This window comes from Sander vitreus, chromosome 9, assembly GCF_031162955.1.
Source record: "Sander vitreus isolate 19-12246 chromosome 9, sanVit1, whole genome shotgun sequence".
In the NCBI taxonomy this organism is placed as follows: Eukaryota; Metazoa; Chordata; class Actinopteri; order Perciformes; family Percidae; genus Sander; species Sander vitreus.
In genome coordinates, this window is record NC_135863.1 from 8,238,803 (window position 1) to 8,260,373 (window position 21,571).

General features: G+C 38.0%; 1 protein-coding gene across 1 annotated transcript in view; it reads left to right on the forward strand.

Annotated features, from left to right (window-relative positions):
* Nucleotides 1-6,473: 6,473 nt before the first annotated feature.
* lepr (leptin receptor) overlaps nucleotides 6,474-21,571 on the forward strand; it is a 47,029-nt gene continuing 31,931 nt past the window's right edge. The window contains exon 1 of the mRNA XM_078258544.1: nucleotides 6,474-6,631. The gene's annotated coding sequence lies outside the window, so the exon portion shown is untranslated. The remainder of the gene's footprint in view (nucleotides 6,632-21,571) is intronic.

Here is a 21,571-nt window from a genome sequence, read left to right on the forward strand (position 1 = left end):
GTGTTTGCCTGTCTGCTGTTCAAGTATTACTAAACTGTGTAAAAATGATGTTCATGTGTTCCTTTTCAGGTCTGTTTACCATTACAGGATGTACATAATGATCAAGTGCGGTGCACAAAAATAAATAGTAAACAGAAAACAGAGGCAGCATTCATCAGATTTTGTGTCTCTTGGTGTTTCTTTTTTTTATCACTAGAGGGTAGCAGCGTACAACATATGAACTACACTGCAGCGTGCCCGTTGATGAAACAAGTACTCAGATCATTTACTTAAGTAAAAGTACAAATACAACTCCCATTAGTATTACAAACCCTCAACAAAATCCAGTAAGTAAAAGTACAGAAGCATTATCAGCAAAATATACTTAAAGTATCAAAGTAAAAGTACTTGCTCTGCAGAAAAATGGGCCCTGTGACGTATTATCCTATATTAAGTATAATAAGTTTAGAGGGCAAGTCACACTGGTGGAAGAGCTAAAAACTTACATCTAAAACGTCACAAGGAGCCCCAACCAGACACTGCTTGATCAAAGGGAGCATTTTCCTTCAAGTTCTATGTGATGCAATAAACAATAAGCTGCATTACAGTGCTGCTGTTCACAATTTCATCTCTTCTCATATGTGATCAGTTAGGGGATTGGTAGTTTCCCCCCCGGGGCTCAGATCCGGGAAAAACAGGACTGCAGTGTCAGAATTTTAGGGTAATTGAATATAACTCCCTCCAATCAGTGATTCATTTTAAATTAAGGTTGCTGTTGCACTCTTCAGCTTTTCCCTCCTCAAACTCGCTCTCCTGACTCATTTCCTGAGACAGATTCAGCTCTGATGGATGTAGACCATAAGCATTTTACAACATATCCTACACCATTAGGCACAAGTCTCATCTAGATGTCAAGCTATTACATATACACAAAAAGAGTATTAAATAAACATCTTGATACCAGCGGGGACGTGGATGGCCTTTGGAGTAAGATGAATGTAGACACCACAAAAGGTTAAATGTGCTGCTGCTACTAACTAATGGTACATAACTGAAAAGGTGACTCATCTGACCAAGACAAATTCTATCCACCCACTGAAAGAAAATAATGCTTTCATCGTTGCATCCCTCTTGAGGTACATATTGTGGGCTTAGTGATTTCAAGATTTTACTAATTTATTGATTGATCGTGACATTTTTTTACTTGAAGAGGCAGTGTGAATAAATTCACGGTTCAGTTGGACCGGACCGGGTGCACCTTGCTTTCACACAATAACAGATGGTACATAAACAAAAGAACAATGCTTTTATGCATCAAGACGGTTCTAACTGTTCTTCTAAAGGCTGTAAAGTTGTGAAGGTGGAACCTGAATAAATGATGCCTCTCACTAAGTCAAGCACTACTGTCAATTTACCCATGAAGGCACTTAACCCCTAAGGGCTTCACTGCTCACTAAAAGACCTCCTGCTGGAGCCTGCTGAGACCGACTGTGTGTAACTGTGATCCTGTGAAACCGGATGTGTCTGGAAAACAGTGCTGCTCTGTACATAGCTGTACAAATAAACAAGCTTTAAAAAAAGAAGCTAACTTAGAGTCGTTGTACAAGCACACTAGTATGTACTGTTGTTATCTTATCTTAACAAGGCAGCTGACTGGCTGGGAAACTCTCATGTCTCCAGAGATGCTTCTCCTACAGTATTATTAGGAATTTAAAAGAAATGTTTTCACATGGTCTCTACAGTCATTAAAAGAAATTGATTTGTGGATGGTTAATTTGTTTGAAAAGTCTCAAGTTTTACTGCTCTTTTGTGTTGCGTGCAGGTCACAGACTTTGTCACTGAATATGGAGAATATGGTCATCAGTGAATTGAGACAATGTCCAAAATATCAATAATAGACATGCAAAAATACTTAGTTTGAAAGGTGTGCACGTACACAGTCTAATTTACAATAAATAAATAAATAAATAAAAACAATGAGAACAACAGCAGATGTTTACCATCTTAGTTTAGTGTGTTAGCATGAAAGCATGATGATTTGCTACTTCACACTTAGTGCTGCTGAGGCTGATGGGAATGCCATTAGTTTTGCAGTTATTTGCTCATAAACCAAAGTGTTGGAGTCATTAGACTTTCATATCTGCAGAACATGAATCTCTGTACCAAATGTCATGGCAATCCATCCGATAACTGTCGGGACCTTTCACTCAAACTAAAAAAGCATCAAACTCAGGATGGTGCTGAAGGAAAAGTCAGGGGAATCAAATCAAGTCATCAGGACACATTGTCTAAGAAAAAATGATGTCTGTACCAAATGATGTGCCAATCCATTACAGTAAGTAGATGTTGAGATATTTAACTTGATAAGTGGAAACTTTGACCCACTGGTGGCGCTAGAGGTAAAGTCAGGGAATCCTTAAAGCCATAGGGTTCATCTTCTGGGCATCATGGATGTCTGTACAAAATATATCAATACATCTGATAGTTGTTGAACTATTTCAGTGTGGATCAAAGTGGTGGACCAACTGACCAACAGACCAACTTTGCTTTCCCTTTAGAGCACATGTGCCAAACTCGGCCCCCCTTGCAGATTTTAATCCGGCCCACATATCATTTTAGGTCCACAATAAATTTTGGCCCACCTAGTTTTCATTAGTTGTTGCTTTTTCTGAAGTTTTTATCACTTTTGCCAACACTTTTGTTCATAGTTTTTGCCACTTTTTCCTACGTTTTTGTCTCTTTTTTCTTTGATAGCTAAATTACTTTTTTTGGGGCTTTATGTCGACCAAGCTGTAAGTGAGAAGATTATATAAGTCATGCCAAAGTACAGTAAAAGATGTTTGACTTTTTCAATTAAATAAGAGAATGTAAATAAACTAAATGTCTGAATGTGCTTCTCATTTTCCAGTGTGGCCCTTGGTGAAATTGAGTGTGACACCCCTGCTTTAGAGCTAAATCACAAGCAAAAAAAACAGCCTAATTTATTATTTAATCCATTGTCTCTAGTTATATTTCTCATTATGTTCATCAGGAGACAGGCATGACATGTATTTTTAAGTGCTCTCTGGCCTTTACGTACTGTAGTAAGACCTCAGTGACATTGTATTAATTTGCTCATGACTTGTGCTTCCTGCTTTACTCATAATCTCAAATACATCACTGACGTCAAGTGGTTAAAATGCAGCCATTGCAGACGGAAATGTCAATGCAGATGCACTCATGTTATTGTCAAAGTTCTTTTGTAAAACATCTTTTTGAGACAGTAAAGTGTTTTTATATCACAGTCATAAACTACTATCTAAACTATCCTATAACTATATGTGGTGACTTGATCAAAGGGAGCATTTTCCTTCAAGTTCTATGTGATGCAATAAACATTAAGGATATTGCTATGTGTGTGTGTGTGTGTGTGTGTGTGTGTGTGTGTGTGTGTGTGTGTGTGTGTGTGTGTGTGTGTGTGTGTGTGTGTGTGTGTGTGTGTGGGTATATTATAATTCTTGCATGCTAAGACAGATACAGCCTGGATGTGTGCAGATTTCAGGTGCAGATTTCACACAGGAAACCAAAACATAACATTTGTTTTAGTTTCAACATGTTTTTTGAATTTCCTGCTCAATTGCTTCTTTCACAGACGAGAACAAGCTACAGTACAGCACAGTATAGATAACAAGCTGTTTTACTGATGTATACAATTTAAACCCTAGTAGATCAGTCACACTGGATAGAGATTATCTACTATCGGTAAATCCTACCTAATCCATACCTCTTTCCTAAAACTACACCATGCATGGTATAAAACTACGGTAGTTTAATTTGGAATAGCCAGAGTATACAGGAAGGATAGGGGGAGGGTCATGTTAGGTGGGAGGATGAGAGTTGAGGAGAGGGATGAAAAAGGGGGTTGAACGGAGTTGTTGTGTGGCTGTAACGTCTGGGAACCCGGGGTTCGAGACTCTTAGTTATAATAACTTCATTATTTAGATCATACTTCCAAACAGTAAGTGAAATCATAATGGTACTGGATGAATTTAACCTTTAAATGCATAGACTCAGGAAGATATTACACCATATTTGACACACACAAAATGATACTTTGGCAAAGGACGACAGGTTACCTGATGAAAGTCGGAAAAACCGAAACATCACAATAAACATTTTTAGCATTAATAAAAAGCATTTTTTTTTTTTTAAGATAAGTTTTGAGAAGTGATTTAAAAGATTTTACTGATTCTGCAGCCTCAGATCTGTGCTCTGGCTCATATGGGAGCAACAATTCAGCAATATAACTGGAGCTGAACCATGAAGTGCTTTAAAGGTAATCAGAAAAATCTTAAAATCAATTCTAAAACTTGCTAACCAGTGAAGAGAAGTTACAACAGGGCTGATGATCTTGTCGTCTGGTATTAAAAGCCGAGCAGCTGTTTCTTTTACCAGCTGAAGGTGTAAGATTGTTTTTTTGGTTTAATCCTGAATTCATTGGAACTCAAATGATAAAAACATGACTGAATGACTTTTGTAAATAGTTTTTCAAATTAAATGTCACTGTATTATCACACCCAGGTGATCTAATCTCTTTATAACATTGTTTTTTTATGTTGACGCTAAAAAGTTTATAGTTTCCTGTTCATTTTGTGTCCTGAATACTGGAAATTAGCACAGACAAAATGATGGGAAGAAGAAGTCTCTTTATGTTAGCATACTGTCGAAGTAACATGATGGTGCAGTGCTGGTGTGTAAGTTTACTGCCAATCAGCACTTTATTTTATATTGTAGGGTTTGTATAACAATAACTCTGAAAATGCATATGTCCTTAAAGCAGCTTATGATGAAAATAATATCGTTGTCCTAAATGATCAATTATATCATTTATAAGCAGAATTGGACCCACACAGTCATGTTGCAATGATCACAAAACAATGATTTATTTCTGATCACTATGCTGACTAACTTGTGTTTGGTGGACTGTGTACAACACAGTACAATATAAACTATTGTATGGCAATTTAAAAAATATCAATGAGTTTTTTGGCATCTATACAGTAAATCACTGATGATGATATTATTTAAACGTGTAGCTCAATCTGGGTAACTAACAGTAAGTGAGTGTGTTTTTCCAGACCTGACCTATAGTTTTCAGAACGCCCATACATAAAGCTTAAAGCTTTATAGCTTTTTCAAACCACTTCAGGTGTCATGCAGGTCAACTTCCTAACTCTGCTGAGCTTTAGTATCTTACTGGCAGTTTAAAAATAGTGGCGTCCTCTTTGGCTCTGCCACTTTACAAGCATGGATTAAATGTAACTGCAGCTGTGATGGAAACTAACAATGACACTATGATAATAACGTTTTACAGGCATTTAGAATGGCTGTTGCTGGGGTTTGTTGCTATTTGCTTCTGAAATTATACTTTGCTACTTCTTAATTGTCACTTTTCATGGCGGGTGCAGTCACAGTTGGTAAATTTCCAGATGATTGAAGTGTAATCCTGAGTTGTGATTCATCATTCCTTTGCACATTAAACCTGCATTAATTTCTTTTTTGGCCACTTGGGCACAGCCACTGACATCCTATAACGTTATTGTGGTGAACGTGTTAGCAATCATTTGTCTATTTACGCATCCAGCAAATACAGGATAACATTAGCATTAGCATTTATTCAGAGTCACGTCTCTAACTACATGATGAATTGAAGTTAATATTCACTCTCTTTTTAGCTCTGTTTTTGTTCTCCACCATCTCCCGAGGGAAATATCTGGCTCTTTAGCTGCTAAATGCTCTGCTATGTTCACCAGCTAACCGCTAACTGTGTCTGTGTACAGTGGCTTTTTTGTTGTTGCTGAAAATGGCTGCCTGAAAACATCGAGAGAGCGGTCAAAATGAACCAAAACAGTACAATTGTGGCCTGAAAAACCAAAAGAATGAGCAGCTGAAAGATGCTAAAATGCTGTGTAGAGCTGAGGGGAACTTCAGAGTCAGTTGATAATTCTCTGTGGGTTCGTCACTACAAGCGACTTCTCTCAATTTACACATAAAGATTTGACCCATTGTTTATATCAAGAATATATTATAGCAGCTTTAATATTTGTGTCCGTTGTAGTCTGCGGACACTCAGTCCTCTGTCACCTTACAACAGCATGATATTCAGTTACAGTTATAGTTAGACACACACACACACACACACACACACACACACACACACACACACAGGAACATAGAAAACTCCTCTGTACCATCTGAGGGGAAAATTTTAGGCAACCACTGACAGAAGGGTCTGCTTGTATGCTCGTGTTTATCTAAGGCTCTGCGTAATTCCCTTCTGCCAACAGCTACACTGTACACATCCAGTCCATGTAAATGAACACAAAAATAGAGATGGCTTTCTACCAGTAAACCCTAACCCCCATCTACACTTACAGTGCATACACACCTGCAGTGCAAACACATGCATGCAACATCCTGGCCTGTGTGCGGTGTTGTGAGTGATTGGTGTGTATTCTGACACCGTGGTTTAGAAATAGCCCTTCATGCCCAGAGACGCACTGCTCCACATAAAGCTCTCTGTCTGCTACTACAAATGTTCAGGATATCAGTTGGAAGGAAAACTTTATTCCCCATGGTATGCTTCTCGAGGTCTGATTGTGCGGGGCAGCTGGTGAGTCATTTCTCTCAACGTTATATTACAACATTTCATAAGACATGGAACAAAAGCTGTGAGGTGAATGACGCACGCTGCCCACAATGAATTACACCTGATTTGACATATACAGCATTGTGAGCTTGCTTACTGTTTTAATTCTGAATGTCTGGAGTTTTGTCACAGCTTGTGAGGAGAAATTACAAAGGATCAACCTTGTATGGTTCTTCAGTTTCTATTTCTGGTCTTTGCCACTTCTCTCTGTTTTCCTTTCTCTAATTAATTACCCTGAACTCTTTGTTGCAGTCTATCTGCTGCTGTCTCCCTTCACGTTGTTGCTTCGCCTCCATATATTTTGCTTCAAACTTTAATGATGCAGCACAACGAGAACCACAGCTAGAATTCAATTTTTGTTTTGATGTAAGTTAGAAGTTTTAGTTAGTTCTACATTTTAAGAATTTGATTATTTTTCTTTCCAAGAGTGAAATGATGAAATCTCTTATATCTGTGTGTTAAACATGGCGCTGGAAGGCGTGTTTAGCCGAGCTTAGCATAAAGACTGGAAGAAGGGGGAAACAGCCAGCCTGGACTCTCTCCTTTTTAGAAATGTTTCTACCAATCCCTCTAAAAGCCTGCTATTTAACATATTATATATTGTTTCTTTGAAATGTAAAACATTGTGTATAAAAATGACTTGTTTAGGTTTTATGGGGAGTTATGTGCTGGACTATTTCTTGGAGCAATGACTTCCTGGAGTCTTGTAGACAGATATAACTAAAGGGTTTGTTTTCTTGTTGTTGTTGTTTTATTTTTACCAGGCTAAGCTTACTGTCTGCTGGCTCTTATCTAACAGACAGATAATCATGGCAAGAAAGCAAATAAACATATTTCCCCAAAGTCCTTTAATGAACAGATGTTGATATTCTCATGTCACTCAAAAGCAAAATGTTGATATATTTCTTTAAAATATCCCAGCATGGAGCTTTTATTGAAGTTCTAATCTATAGTCAAAATTCTGTCCTCTGCCTTACCTTGCTACCAGACTTTTATTTGGGTGCAAAAACAGTTCTTCTTACAGTAAATTATTTCTCTAACATATTTCAGTTCTGTGCATTAGTTCAAAAAAGGCCATTTTCCCCCACAGTGAAAACAGCCCTAGTGTTTAGACAGCAGTATCTGAGGCTTCACCAGGAGCTTCGGCCACAGACACATTTCAGACGAGTCTCGGGCAAAAACTGATCAGTCTGGCCTCGATCGACAGACTAGAGACGCTGGAGGGGGGGGGGCACCTTGCTGCCAAATTGACCATTTGGTTTATTCAAACTAGAAGTGCAAAAGGTGAGACTATGATCACAGAGATCCCCATGGTGATGGCGGGCTTCTGTACTGTGCTGTTTGCTCAGTTGGACCTCTAGGGCTGAATTTACACAGGAGCTGAAAGTGATTATTTAGCCCTGTGCTGCTCCAGTTGATCTTCATGTTCACACTTACGGCTGTAGGACACTCGGCTATTGTCCTCAGTATTTGCTTTGTTGTGTTTAGCAACTTGGAGGGCAGGATTTCTCCAGCAGAATTGTATTTACAGTATATTGGGAAATAAACCAGAAATACTTTATTTCATGATTGCATTACATACTGTTTCCTAGAAATAACTAACCTTATTATCATACTGATAACAGGGAACAAAAAGCGGTTGTTGAATTTCCTTGAAACAGCTGCTCCATTAAAAGAATAAATCAAAAACTTGCAGGAATAAATTGAATGGCTACATTATAAAAAATCCAAATAATTAAACATATTTAGAGAGGTACAAAATCAAATGAGTTGGAAATCTGAAATCTGGAACTGAAAAACGATATCAATAACCAGGTACCTCCATTTATTCTCTATGCCTGCTTATTGGTATTCAACCTTCTATATACAGTCTATTGTATTCAAGGGCCAGAGATGTATAGTAACGAAGTAGAACTATCACTATTGTACTTAAGTACTAAAAGGCTGTATCTGTACTCTACTGGAGTATTATTTTTTTTCTCCTACTTCTACTTTTACTTCAGTACATATTTTCGATGAGTTTAATACTTTTACTCCGATACATTGTTTATGTGCTGCATCGTTACTCGTTACTGTTGTGAATTCCTCACGCTACGGAGACTGTGTAGGTTACAGTGTGCGTAGTTACGGCTACGTTAGTTACGTAAGAAATCCCCGAGATCGCGTCGTGGTTCTTTTCATTAGGGCGGTTGCCTGTTCAGAAGTCAGAGACGATGTAAGTTTGTACTCTTTCTATTTAGCTATTGTTGCAGCAGATTAAGCTATTCCTGAGTTGTTTCAGTCTGCAATGAGTACTGAATGTTAACCGTTTTACTTTGTGATGTGAAGCTGCTATTATCTGTATTTTGCTAGCTTTCTAACTTTCCACTGTTCATCACACGTTACTAGCTAGTGTGTGATAGCCTACGTTTTTTGCGGGGTTTTAATCGTTACTGTGCTGGAGAAGATGTTCATTTTACTTGCACAGTGTGATAATTGTATATTTAATTTCAGTATTTGTTAATAACCTTTTTGGGTTTATTTCAGAAACTTCCTTCATATATCCAGCAATGTACAGCTTGTGACTGCCTGTAATGCACCATCTTACTACCAAGTAAAAAGTTGAACTCCACCTGGTGACTCATGCTCTCTTATTGGAGCCCTGGAGCAGCTAATACACATTATCCAGCATTCACAGGGTTAAAATCCCAACAGTTACAATTATAAAAACGTTATGAATCATTCCTTGTACTGCTGCTACAGCCAAAGGAATTGGGAGTGTCCTTTAGGCTAAACATTTGATATGATATTCAAACTTTTGACTGCTTTCTACATAACACAATACTTGTACTTTTACTTTCAGTACATGAGTAGTAGATATTAAAATAAACTACTTGCAATACATAAGTACAAAAAATGTTGAATACTTTGGTACTGCCACTTAAGTGTGGTGCTTAAAGAGCACTTCAACTTCTACTCAAGTCACTTTTTTAATAGAGCACTTGTACTTTTACTGAAGTATGGGTCTCTAGTACTTTATACATGTCTGTCAAGGGCACAGGGAGCTGGAGGAAGGACTAATGTAGCGATGAACACATATACACTCACATTCAAACATTAAAGTTTCCACTTTAGGCAAGGCAAGGCAGCTTTATTTGTATAGCACATTTCAGCAACAGGGCAATTCAAAGTGCTTTACATGAAAACAGATAAAAAAATTAAAAACAGATAAAATACGAGAAAAAAAGTTACAGTGCAGTATAAGAAATTAAACATTGAAGAGCAGTTAAAACAGTTAAATATATAAAAGCAGATCAAATAGGAATTTCTCTTTATATGCTTATATAGATTGTTATACAGTGTCAACAATGTAGCTTCAGTATAAGAAATGAACAGTTATTTAAAGAAAGGCAACATCAAAAAGATAGGTCTTCAGCCTTGATTTAAAAGAACTGAGAGTTGCAGCAGACCTGCAGTTTTCTGGGAGTGTGTTCCAGATATGTGGAGCATAAAAACTAAACGCTGCTTCCCCCTGTTTAGTTCTGACTCTGGGGACAACAAGCAGACCTGTCCCAGACGACCTGAGAGGTCTGGGTGGTTCATAGTGTAGTAGCAGATCAGAAATGTATTTTGGCCCTAAACCGTTTAGTGATTTATAAACCAGCAAAAGTATGTTGAAATCAATTCTTTGAGGCACTGGAAACCAGTGTAGAGACTTCAGAACTGGAGTGATGTGATCCACTCTCTTGGTCTTAGTGAGAACTCGAGCAGCAGCGTTCTGAATCAGCTGCAGCTGTCTAATTGATTTTTTAGGGAGACCTGTAAAGACACCGTTACAGTAGTCAAGTCTACTGAAGATAAAAGCATGGACAAGTATTTCAAAATCCTGCTGAGACATAAGTCCTTTAACCCTTGATATATTCTTAAGGTGATAATAAGCTGACTTTGTAATTGTCTTAATGTGGCTGTTAAAATTCAGGTCTGAATCCATGACTACACCAAGATTTCTGGCTTTGTCTGTTGTTTTTAACATTATCGTTCGTTATTAATCGTTCCTCCTTTGCTCCAAAAACAACCACCTCAGTTTTTTCATCATTTAATTTAAGAAAGTTCTGGCACATCCAGTCGTTAATTTGTTCAATGCACTTAGTCAGTTGTTGTATTAGACTATAGTCCCCTGGCGATAAGGTTATATAAATTTGTGTGTCATCCGCCTAACTATGGTAACTTATTTTATTGTTTTCCATAATTTGAGCCAGTGGAAGCATGTAGATGTTAAACAGGAGAAGCCCCAGAACGGAGCCTTGGGGAACTCCGCACGTCATATTTGTATGCTCAGATGTATAATTCCCTATAGACACAAAGTAGTCCCTATTCTTTAAATAAGACTCAAACCACTTTAGTACTGAGCCAGAAATGCCAGCCCAGTTTTCCAATCGGTCTAGTAATATGTCATGGTCGACCGTATCAAATGCAGCACTGAGATCAAGTAATACCAAGACTGAAATTTTGCCACTATCTGTGTTTAAGTGGATGTCATTAAAGACTTTAACAAGAGCTGTCTCAGTGCTGTGGTGTGGTCGAAAACCCGACTGGAAGGCATCAAAACTGTTGTTTAGTGACAAGAAAAGGTTGAGTTGTTGAGAAACTGTTTTTTCAATGATTTTACTTAAAAATGGAAGGTTTGATATCGGCCTATAGTTGCTCATTAGTGACGTGTCTAGATTGTTCTTTTTTAAGAGTGGCTTAATGATTGCAGTTTTCAGGGCCTGTGGGAAGATACCTGAGAGAAGAGACGTGTTTACAATCTGTAGAAGATCTGTAGCCAAACAATTCGAAACATTTTTGAAAAGGCCCGTTGGTAGAATATCAAGGCAGCAGGAGGAGGTTTTCAGATGTTGTATAATGTCCTCCAGGTTTTTACGGTTAATCATATGAAATTGGGTCATTTTGGAATTTGTTTTGCCTGGACACTGTGACAACAGTACAGTACCCTGTACTCGATATGGAAGCACTGATTGTTTGTCTAATTTTCTGAATTTTGTCTTTGAAGAAGGTGGCAAAATCATTGCAGGCCTTGGTGGATAAAAGTTCAGATGCTACTGGTACTGGAGGGTTTGTTAACCTATCGACAGTAGCAAACAAAGCACATGAGTTATTATTGTTTTTGGCAATAATGTCCGAGAAGTAGGACCGCCTTACATTCCTCAGTTCCAAATTATAAATACAAAGTCTCTCTTTATAGGTGTTGTATGGCAGTATGGCATTTCTCCATGGAGATCTTTTCTTATCAGAGAGAGTTTTTACCTTAATGGGAGCAATGGCATCAATAACATTTGTAATTTTACAATTGAAATTGTCTACAAGCTCAGTGACTGAGACCCCTGAGAGGGTGGGTGTGGACGAAAAAAGCTGAATGAATGTTTCAATGGTGTTAGTGTCAGTGATATACCGTTTTCTTATTAACTTTGTTTGGACACTTTTGTGCACAGAGATAGTGCCATTAAAGAAAACACAGGAATGATCAGAGAGAGCAGCATCAGTCACCACAACCTTGGAAATGTTCAAACCCTTCGAGATAATCAAGTCCAGAGTGTGCCCTTTGTTGTGTGTGGGCTCCGTCACATGCTGAGTCAGTCCATAGTTCTCAAAAATACAACACAGTTCTTTGGTCCCTCTATCCCGGGGGTTGTCAACATGAATGTTGAAATGACCAGCAATAACTACACAGTCAAAGTTAATACAGATTATAGACAGCAGTTCACTAAAGTCGTCAAAGAAGGATGCACAGTATTTAGGTGGCCTGTAGATAATTAGAAATATAGGTTGAGACGGGGACCTTAGCTGAAGAGCCACATATTCAAAAGAAGCAAAGTTTCCATAAGATATTTGAGTACATTGGAACGAGTCATTAAACAAAATGGCGACTCCACCTCCTTTCTTATTCGCTCTATTCGCACTCATAAAATTGAAGTTAGGGGGAGCTGACTCAATAAGAACAGCATCACTGTTATTGTAGTCTAACCAGGTTTCAGTTAAAAACATGAGGTCAAGAATGTGCTTAATAATAAAATCATTGATTAAAAATGATTTACCCGCCAAAGACCTGACGTTTAGTAAGGCTATTGTTAGTGTGTTAAAATAATTATCTGTCTCGTTTTTTGGGACAGGCTGTGGCTGACGAGGAATGGATGCTAAATTTGCTAAGTTGGCAGTTAAGTGCTTCTTTTTCTTACTTAGCGGATTCACCATTCTTTAGACTACATGTCCTTGGACTGACTGCACTTTACCCCAGACAACAGATTTCCTCTAGTGCCACAGGGACCCTGGGTTCAATGTTTAAGGAATTACCGAGATGTTCATAACTTAGTTTACTGTAATTAGCACATTATGACCAAATGTTTTGGAGCTCTGAGGCTGTCAACAAATGGTTTTGCCTCACTTGTTGTTTGTGGGGTTTGGTGATAATGCTTTTAGAGGCACAGCAGTGCAAGTATTCTAGGAAGACTCTCCATGTTGGTGTATTCATTGTGTTGCTTCCTCTCCATTTTTTGTCATTATCGCTGTCCACTTTGTTTTTATCTCTTTATCTATCCTCCATGTACAAGCACTCTCACCACTCCTGTTTCTCTTTCACTAATTCACCCTCGCTTCCTATTTATGGGTTGCTTTTTTTTATTCTGTGCTGTGTTTTTTGGAATAGAACAGTAAGCTGAAAAAAAAACCATACTGGACAAACAAGACTGTTTCAAAAACACAAGATGAACTAATATAATTATATTTGTATGGATGCCCCGTACAATTTTTAAACTGCGTGTTTGCCATCTCTTGCTTTTTTAAACCCTGCTTTTGTTAACTATCATTTAGAAATCTGAAATCCTCTAATGACAAGCTGTGATGAAGGAGCAGCGTGATTAAAAAGAAAACAAACGAAAAAGCCAAATATTAATGGCCTCAGGCTGCAAAAAAAACAACTCAAACCCCATGTTTACACGTTTGCTCGGAAAACATTTGAATGAAAAATAAACAAAACAATACGGGTGATACGATGGCCTCAGCCAGGGGAGTTTCATTTATTAACAGCAGGTGTAGTGCTTTTATTCAGAAAAACACGGTACGAAACTTCAGTACACTCAACACTCAAATGAAACTTTATCGCCATGCTTTATGACCTAAGAGCTTTCATTTTAGAATGAGAGCGTTTGAATTGCTCAAGGTGGCAAACCAGGTTGGCAGAGAGACATTAGGGTAGAGATCAAAAGTGTGACTCAGAAAGAGAGAGAGAGAGAGCTGCCTAGATGTTATTACCTGTTGCAGACTGCTTTAGTGTGAGTGGGCACTGAATGAAAACATTAAATCATGCGCAGACATGAGTAGGTGGTTGGGGAGTTCTGAGTATTAAGTGGAAACTAAGACTCCCATTTGAAAACAAATCCTGCATTTCTGTGTCCTTCTGCACTGTAAGAAATGTCATGGTAGTTTAACTTGGAAATGCAAGTTCACCTGCTGCCTTGAAAATCGAAGTTCACTCAACTTGAAGACTGCCTTTGTTTCAACTTAGAAATTAAAGTTAATGAGGTTGATGTAACTACAGTGTTCTAGTTTTGTTAAAGTTGTTCTTTTAGCTGATTTAACTTTTATTACTTGGTTTAACTTCATACTTTAAGTTAAAACAAATAACTTATTTTCTTTAATAATGCAAGAAACCTTCCTCGCCTAGTATAACAGACATACTTTTCTGCTTTATTACAACTCACAGTTTCAAGTTAAAATAACATAACCACATTGATAGCAGAGATAGCATGGGTGCAGCCACCCCAGGGCCCCGTGCAAAACAGCAGCCCCTCTAAAGCCGCTGATCTTGCATCACTTGATCTAAAAGGGCCACTAGTGAAATGACACTGAACTGCTCAAAGTGTAGCACTGTGATACTCCAGCTCTTCTTATCAAACGTAACAGTCACTTAACTCATGATTACAAATGTAAACCAGCACAACAATGACAATTACCAGGCAACAAAACACTACATTCTAAGCAGACATGTTTAATAAACGGAATTCCTAAAGTTACATTTGTATTTCGAACAAACTGCAAACTTTTCAGCAAATTTTAACACAACTCTATTTACCGCCTTGCATCATGGGAATTGACCAGTTGCACCTGACTGTAGTACGCAGATCGGGGTTGGGCTAAATGTGGGCGGAGCTAAACATTTGACTTTTGAAAAGTACTTTCCATTTCAATTTGAGAAGAGTGAAATGCCAAATTCACAATTGACAAGCCGTTGACAGGTTCTCCCTCCACCGGGGGCACTAGTGCTTTCTTGTTTGCCACAACACGTGTTATATTTTAGTTGAAATTTGAATAGGCTACATCACTTATCTGCGGTGTATAATTCATTTATTGTGTCCATGCTTTAACTATGCCGTGAAAGAAGACTTTCCAAAGACCAAAGAAGGTTATTTTAAACTCGAAAGGCAACTCTTTTTTGTTGCAACACACACAACCGCTTTTTTTTCAACTGATAACTTAACTTACATACCCAAGTTCAATCAACACATACATAGCTGACAAAAAATTATAATAGTCGACCCAATGAATAAATGCAAGTTTAACTTTCAAAAACTCATATAGTTGAGTTTAAAATCCACAACTTGTATAAGCTCGTTCAGTTAAAAATAAGAAATAAGTGGACATAACTAAATGGGTCTGTAATGTTTTACAGTGTGTCTTCACTTTCCCTGACTGTCATAATTTATATCAGACATTTAAAAAAAAATCTTGGTAGAGATTCTGAATCTTAGCATCGTTAGGATTGGATAAACGTGAGTTTTGGTCTACCTGCGCTATTGATTTTATTTTAAAATTAAACCTATCTTTAACAATTAACAATAAACATCTATTCCACAAAACCAAATCTGTATCATGTTTGTCTGTATACAGTTTTATCGTGAGGTGAAACAAACACAAAATGATAATAACAGCAGCACTACTAATTGTGAATTACAGTGATTGATACATTTGCTCTTGAATTTAATTAGATTTGATAAAGACAGAGAGCTTGGATGCCAGCCGAACTTAGCCCCGGCCACATCATTTGAGGTCGGGAAGTTCGGTCTGGACTTGATCCGTTGTGGAGCAACTATGCTCAAACCAGGGTTGTTCGGACCAATTAAATTGTCAGGGCGGGCTTTATATACGATGATGGACAGATGATCAACAGTAACGTAATCAACCACGTCAGCAAAGAGCGCTTGGGTTGAATTTGTTTACAACAAAGATGGCTGCGTCGCGTCTGTTATAGAAGATATCGACAGCGCATTCATTTTAAAAGAGGAACAGAGAAGCCTGCCTTTGACTCTCCGTTGCTCTGATTGGTTGTAGGTCTATCCAATTGAGTAACATCCAATCATATTTATAGAGGTGCACAGAAACCTTTACAGTAATAACCTGACACTATTCCTCTTCAGATACATCATGTAGCTCCCATTCTGTCCACACCTCCACTGTATGTGCTACTTTAAATTTTATGGTATTGTTGACTTATTATGTTCTAATGGCCGTGTATATTTTTTTGTCTTTTCCACCAAATCCATCTTTTTAACCACGTGCCACAAATGATCAATTCCTTGTGCCTCATGTCTGTCACAAATTCTGTGAATTTCGAATTGAATACATCATCATTACCAATCGTATATTTAATTTTTTCCCACGTTTACTGTAAATTGCTATTTAAATCTCAAAGTGACAGTGTGAGGAGTAATTGCTTAGTACTTCTTCTGTACATTGTGTTACTGTAATCCCAGGCCTCAGCTACAATCTCTCAGGGATCAGCTTGACTCTCCTTTTAACAGATGATGTGAAGCTTTTTTTTTGTTGCCTCCTGAGCAAACTCACTCTTGGCTGTATTTGAAGACCCCTAATCTGCATATTTTCAATCAGTGTGCAACTGTTTGTGGTATTGATCAGTAATAACAAACAACTGAGACGGACACATTTTCAGTTTTACTCATCAGTGAGACTTTTGCGGTTGAATTAAAAACAAACAGATAGAAAAGAAATAAGAAGAAATACAATTCCTTCAACATTCTAACAGTAAACTGACACTAAATAAATGCAAGGGCATTTTGGAGATCCCAAGCATGTTTCTTTGACAAACTGACAAACTTTTCATCTGAATGATGTATGTTTAATCACAAGCAGCAGGGAGGACCAACATTGCTTACAGTAACATACATGTAAAAGGTGGTGGTAGAGGTGATAGCAGCACTAACGCAGCCTCGATCTGCCACCACATGACAGTCCCGTACTTGACGCCCCCCAGGCATTTCTTCATTGTGCTGGCTTGGAAGAGACGGCTCACTACGTTTTAGATAATAAAATCTGATGACGCACATGCTTGGCATTAGGACGCCTCAGCACTTTCTCTCTCGTTCAGCCTTTCTCTCTAATTCTTTCCATATTTGTTTTTTTCCCCTGGGAAGATGGAAAGAAGAGCAGAATCAATTATAATTTGACTTAGCTCTCAAAGGAGAAAGTGTATGAGTACATAACCTACTTGGTGTGGAATAAGTGACAGAACAGTTGAGTGTGTGTGTGTGTGTGTGTGTGTGTGTGTGTGTGTGCGTGTGTGTGTGTGTGTGTGTGTGTGTGTGTGTGTGTGTGTGTGTGTGTGTGTGTGTGTGTGGTGGAGATTGTATCCAAGGGAGAGTCTGTGATTGTGGTTTGATGAGTGATTCCATCACACTCTGATGATGGGGTTATACAGTACAGAGAACAAGCTCATTTCATCACATCATCATGCACACACACGGCTGCAGATTGTGTGCTGATGAGTGTTTATGCCAGAGTGTGTGTAAGACAGAGAGAAAGGGAGAGGTAGAAAGAAAGAAAGAACCACAAGATGAATAAGAAATGCTCATCTCAGCCCTCAGGCTTTTTCCTTTGGTCTCTGATGCTTAGATTTAGCCCCCACAGACCTTTATCTGAAGCCTGGTTATTGCTGTTATCCACTCACATCTGGCACTAGTGTGTGTAGTTCATGTGTTGTGCATCCACAAACCCCAATGACGACAGCTCCTTGTGTTTTCCAGGCCAGTTTTTGTGCCAGCGGATGAGTATTGTCACTAATAAGACCAATTCAATCTATTATCTATTATTCCGACACAAAGACAGCTTCTTTCCCCAAGCAGTCACTCTGTTGAATGCTCAGAAATAGCCCCCACCCTTACACTGAACAAAGTAAATCAACACTGTTCTGCTCATCTACCTCATGTATATTTCAATCTTACAATTACAATATTGTTATTCATATATTACCCTTGCACTGAACTGCCTGCACTATATTTATATTTAAATCTTAAATCTCAGACTATACTGATATTGTACTATTTCTTCCCTCTCTTCAATTGTTATTGTATATTTTTTGTATTGTTATACTGTATACTTAACAGTATTTTTTATTTTTTTTATTTCTTACTGTCCTTTCTGTTTTTATTCTTTATATGTTAAGTGAGTGTTGTACTTTGAGAGTCAAATTCCTTGTTTGTTTAGTTTACACAAACCAGGCCAATAAAGCTGATTCTGATTCTGATTCTGATTAGCTGTGGCTGTCTCGTTAACTCCAGAGCAGCTGTGTTTTGGGTCGGTTTATTGTATCATAAGTGTGCACATGACCTCAATTGAGCTCCAGTTGTGTTGCAACACATAGGCAAACCTCCATAAGAGAAACAGGAGGAACAAGGGAAGGACAAGTTGCTGCCCCGAGACTCTGGAACAAGTTACTCCCTGATATTCGCACTATTACAAATGTAGCTCTTTTTAGATCCAAACTCAAAACCTATTTGTTTGGAATGGCTTTTAATACGTAGTAGTGGTGTGACAATTTCCCTCTCCTCCTCCTGATTCTATGTAACCTTTTCTGATTTCACTGTTTTCTATTTTTCATTCTTTTTATTGTATGATATGTTGTTTTATTCTTGGTTCCTTATGTAAAGCACTTTGGATACCTGCTGGTTGCTGTAAAGGACTGGAACTAATGATTCATTTCAATATCAATTCTTGATTGTTTTTTCAATAAGTCAATGCCTATATAATTTAGTCTATAAAATTTCAGAAATTATTTTTTTTAAAAGAACATAAGCCCGTTAAAAGTTGTTTGTCCAATAAGCAGCTCAAAACTCAAAGAAATTTAATATAAAATTAAATAAACCTAAGAAAACCAGTAAATTTTTTTCTTCTTGCTTGATGAATAAATTAAAGATGAATCAATTATACAATTTGTAGTTGTATTTTCTTTATTTTACTGATTAATTAATAAATACATAAATCAATCAATCAATCAATCAATAAATCAATCAACTAATATTTTCAAGAAAGCGCACAAATATACAATATAAAGATAAAAGGGATAAATGAGAGAAAAGGCAAAATGTATGAAAGGGTATCATACACTTCTAAATGACACATTTTACACTTCTATATTCTTCTGTCAGTAGATGTGGACACAGTTTAAATGTTTTTCCCCATATGGTGGTTTGGGCACATACCATCTTGACTCACTCTCTTTTTTTCCTCTCTGCTTCTCTGACACTTTCTCCATCTGTCTCTTCTCTCTCAGGACTGATGTTTGGCAGGTGCTGTGTCTCATGTGCAGCTCTGCAATTGGAAATCTTTTTCTTTTCTTAATTCAATAAACAGCCACTGACCAGTGGAAAAGTACCATCGCCACCATTTGTCCTTTCTTTAGACAAAATGATTGTCCTAAAATCAGCTGAGCAGAAGAAAACTCAAAATTGAGCAGTGTAAGGTGAACGTAATCGATGTTTTATAATAACAATGTATCAAATGACAATGTGAAACGTGTCGCTTGTGGTGAAGAACCTACAGAGAATTAATTATCTGCAACTTCTCTCTGCTTTTTGGAGCTTAATAGGGAGTTTCAGCTTATTCTTTAGCTGTCCGGACCACAACTTCTCTGTTTTCATTCATTCTTGCTGCTCTCGAAGCGTTTTCGGTTAAAACCCCCCCCCCAAAAAAAACACTCTACCCTGCCCAGCACCAAACGGCAGACAGACACAGTTGCCGACTAGCTGGAGAACATAGTGGAGACTTTAGCGGCTAAAGAGCCAGATATTTCCATCAGTAGTTGGCAGAGGCCAAAAACAGAGCTAAAATAGAGTGAATATTGGACGTACATTCATCAGACTCCAAATGAATGATAGTGTTGCTCCTTTACTGCTGCATGTGTAAATAAGCGACTGTTTGCTAACAAGTTCAACATATCAAACAGGTGACGATATGTCAATGTTGTGTTCACAACTTGTTTCTGCTGCCCTCGAGTGGCCAAAAAACCTAGTTATTGTGTCTTGTATTGTGTGTATTGTGTGTATTAACTTCATTCTACGTGGTTTGCTAGCTTTGAGAAAGATGCTGACATCAAGAAAACTGAGCATAGGAGGGTTGTTTTAGCACACGCAAAAAAGGAAAATTTTTCAGTTTGTGGATTGCATGTTTGCTTGAAAGAATCTCAACCCATCACCATGCACTTTGAATTGCACTAACCTGCATGAAAGATGCTATTGAAATAAAGTTGGATTGATTGACCACACATAGACAACATATGTTGGATGTGCAATAGCTCAAATTCAGACTTTAAACCATCTTTTCAGAAACCAGTATCTGCTTAAATTTCATCTACAGCCAGTGCTGTGAATGTCACCTGTTGGCTTCTTCTTTCAGTTTGTACTTTTGCCACATATAACCACTGTGTTATGAGGCTGTTTTGTTTTTGGATCCCAATGCCTTGTGTCAGCTCAGAGAATGGCAGACGTCAGCAGGTTTTTTTGTTCTCTGGTTGAGGGATCCAAACTGTTATATTTTATATCGACTGCATTGACCAGAACTCTGGAAAAATGCGGGGTCAGCTTGTATTTCAGCAGGCGTAGCTTTCAAGGAGATATGTGATACAGCTGTGCTCTTGAAAAGACGTCACGCTCAAACTTTGTCAGCACACGCTATTGCTTACATAATGACAAAGTTAATGCATGACATAAACAGGCCCTCAGACTGAAGATCATAGTGATTATGTCTTTCTTAAATGAAAAAGAAGTAAGAGACGACAACAAGCAGAGGTGTTTGTTTGGTACAGTATACTTTCATGTTTTCCTCTGAATACTCATTCCCTGTGACTGCTGAATTTCTCAGGTAACAAGGATATTTATAGTGTAACCCATAACTGGTTTTGAATCAGCATATCCGCTGTCACAACAAATCCAGCAGACCTACAGTAAGCACTGCAACTTCAATTTCGAAGGAAACCTTGTTCAGATCACTAAATAAGGGCAGGAGGGTGGGGTCAAACGTTCTTTTCCATAATACTAGGTTTTGGCATTGCACCCTGGCATAGAAAGTTTGATTCATGTACTGTACATGTTGTACAGGAGACTGTAAACTCAGCTTAGCATTAAGACTGAAAAAAGAGTAACAGATAGGCTGGTTCTGTCCAAAGGTAAAAATAGAAAATTCACCTTGTTCCCTATAAAACCAGCTCCTTTGTCTTCTGAGGTAATACCTCTAGAGCATGCTCTCTTTATCACTGGCCCTTCATCTAACCTTATTTCGTTGATGAAAGAGATTGAGTCTGCATGTTAGGGGCTGCTGGCATCGCAGCAGAATCACATATGCATTTAAAATAAAGAAATTACCCTTTCAGTGACATCATCCCAACCAGTCTACAAGCATGACATCACCGTCTTGGTATGTATTCCCCCCTTCGTGAGGAATTTTTTCCTTCGCAGAATCTGATTAATTATTCATGAGCGGCTTCCCTGTTTCATGTGCAGAGACACTGCAGGGCCAGGAGGCTGTTTGTTAGAAGGAGTCAACTCATAATGTTGGTACAATGTAAAAAGCTGCACTCATCTA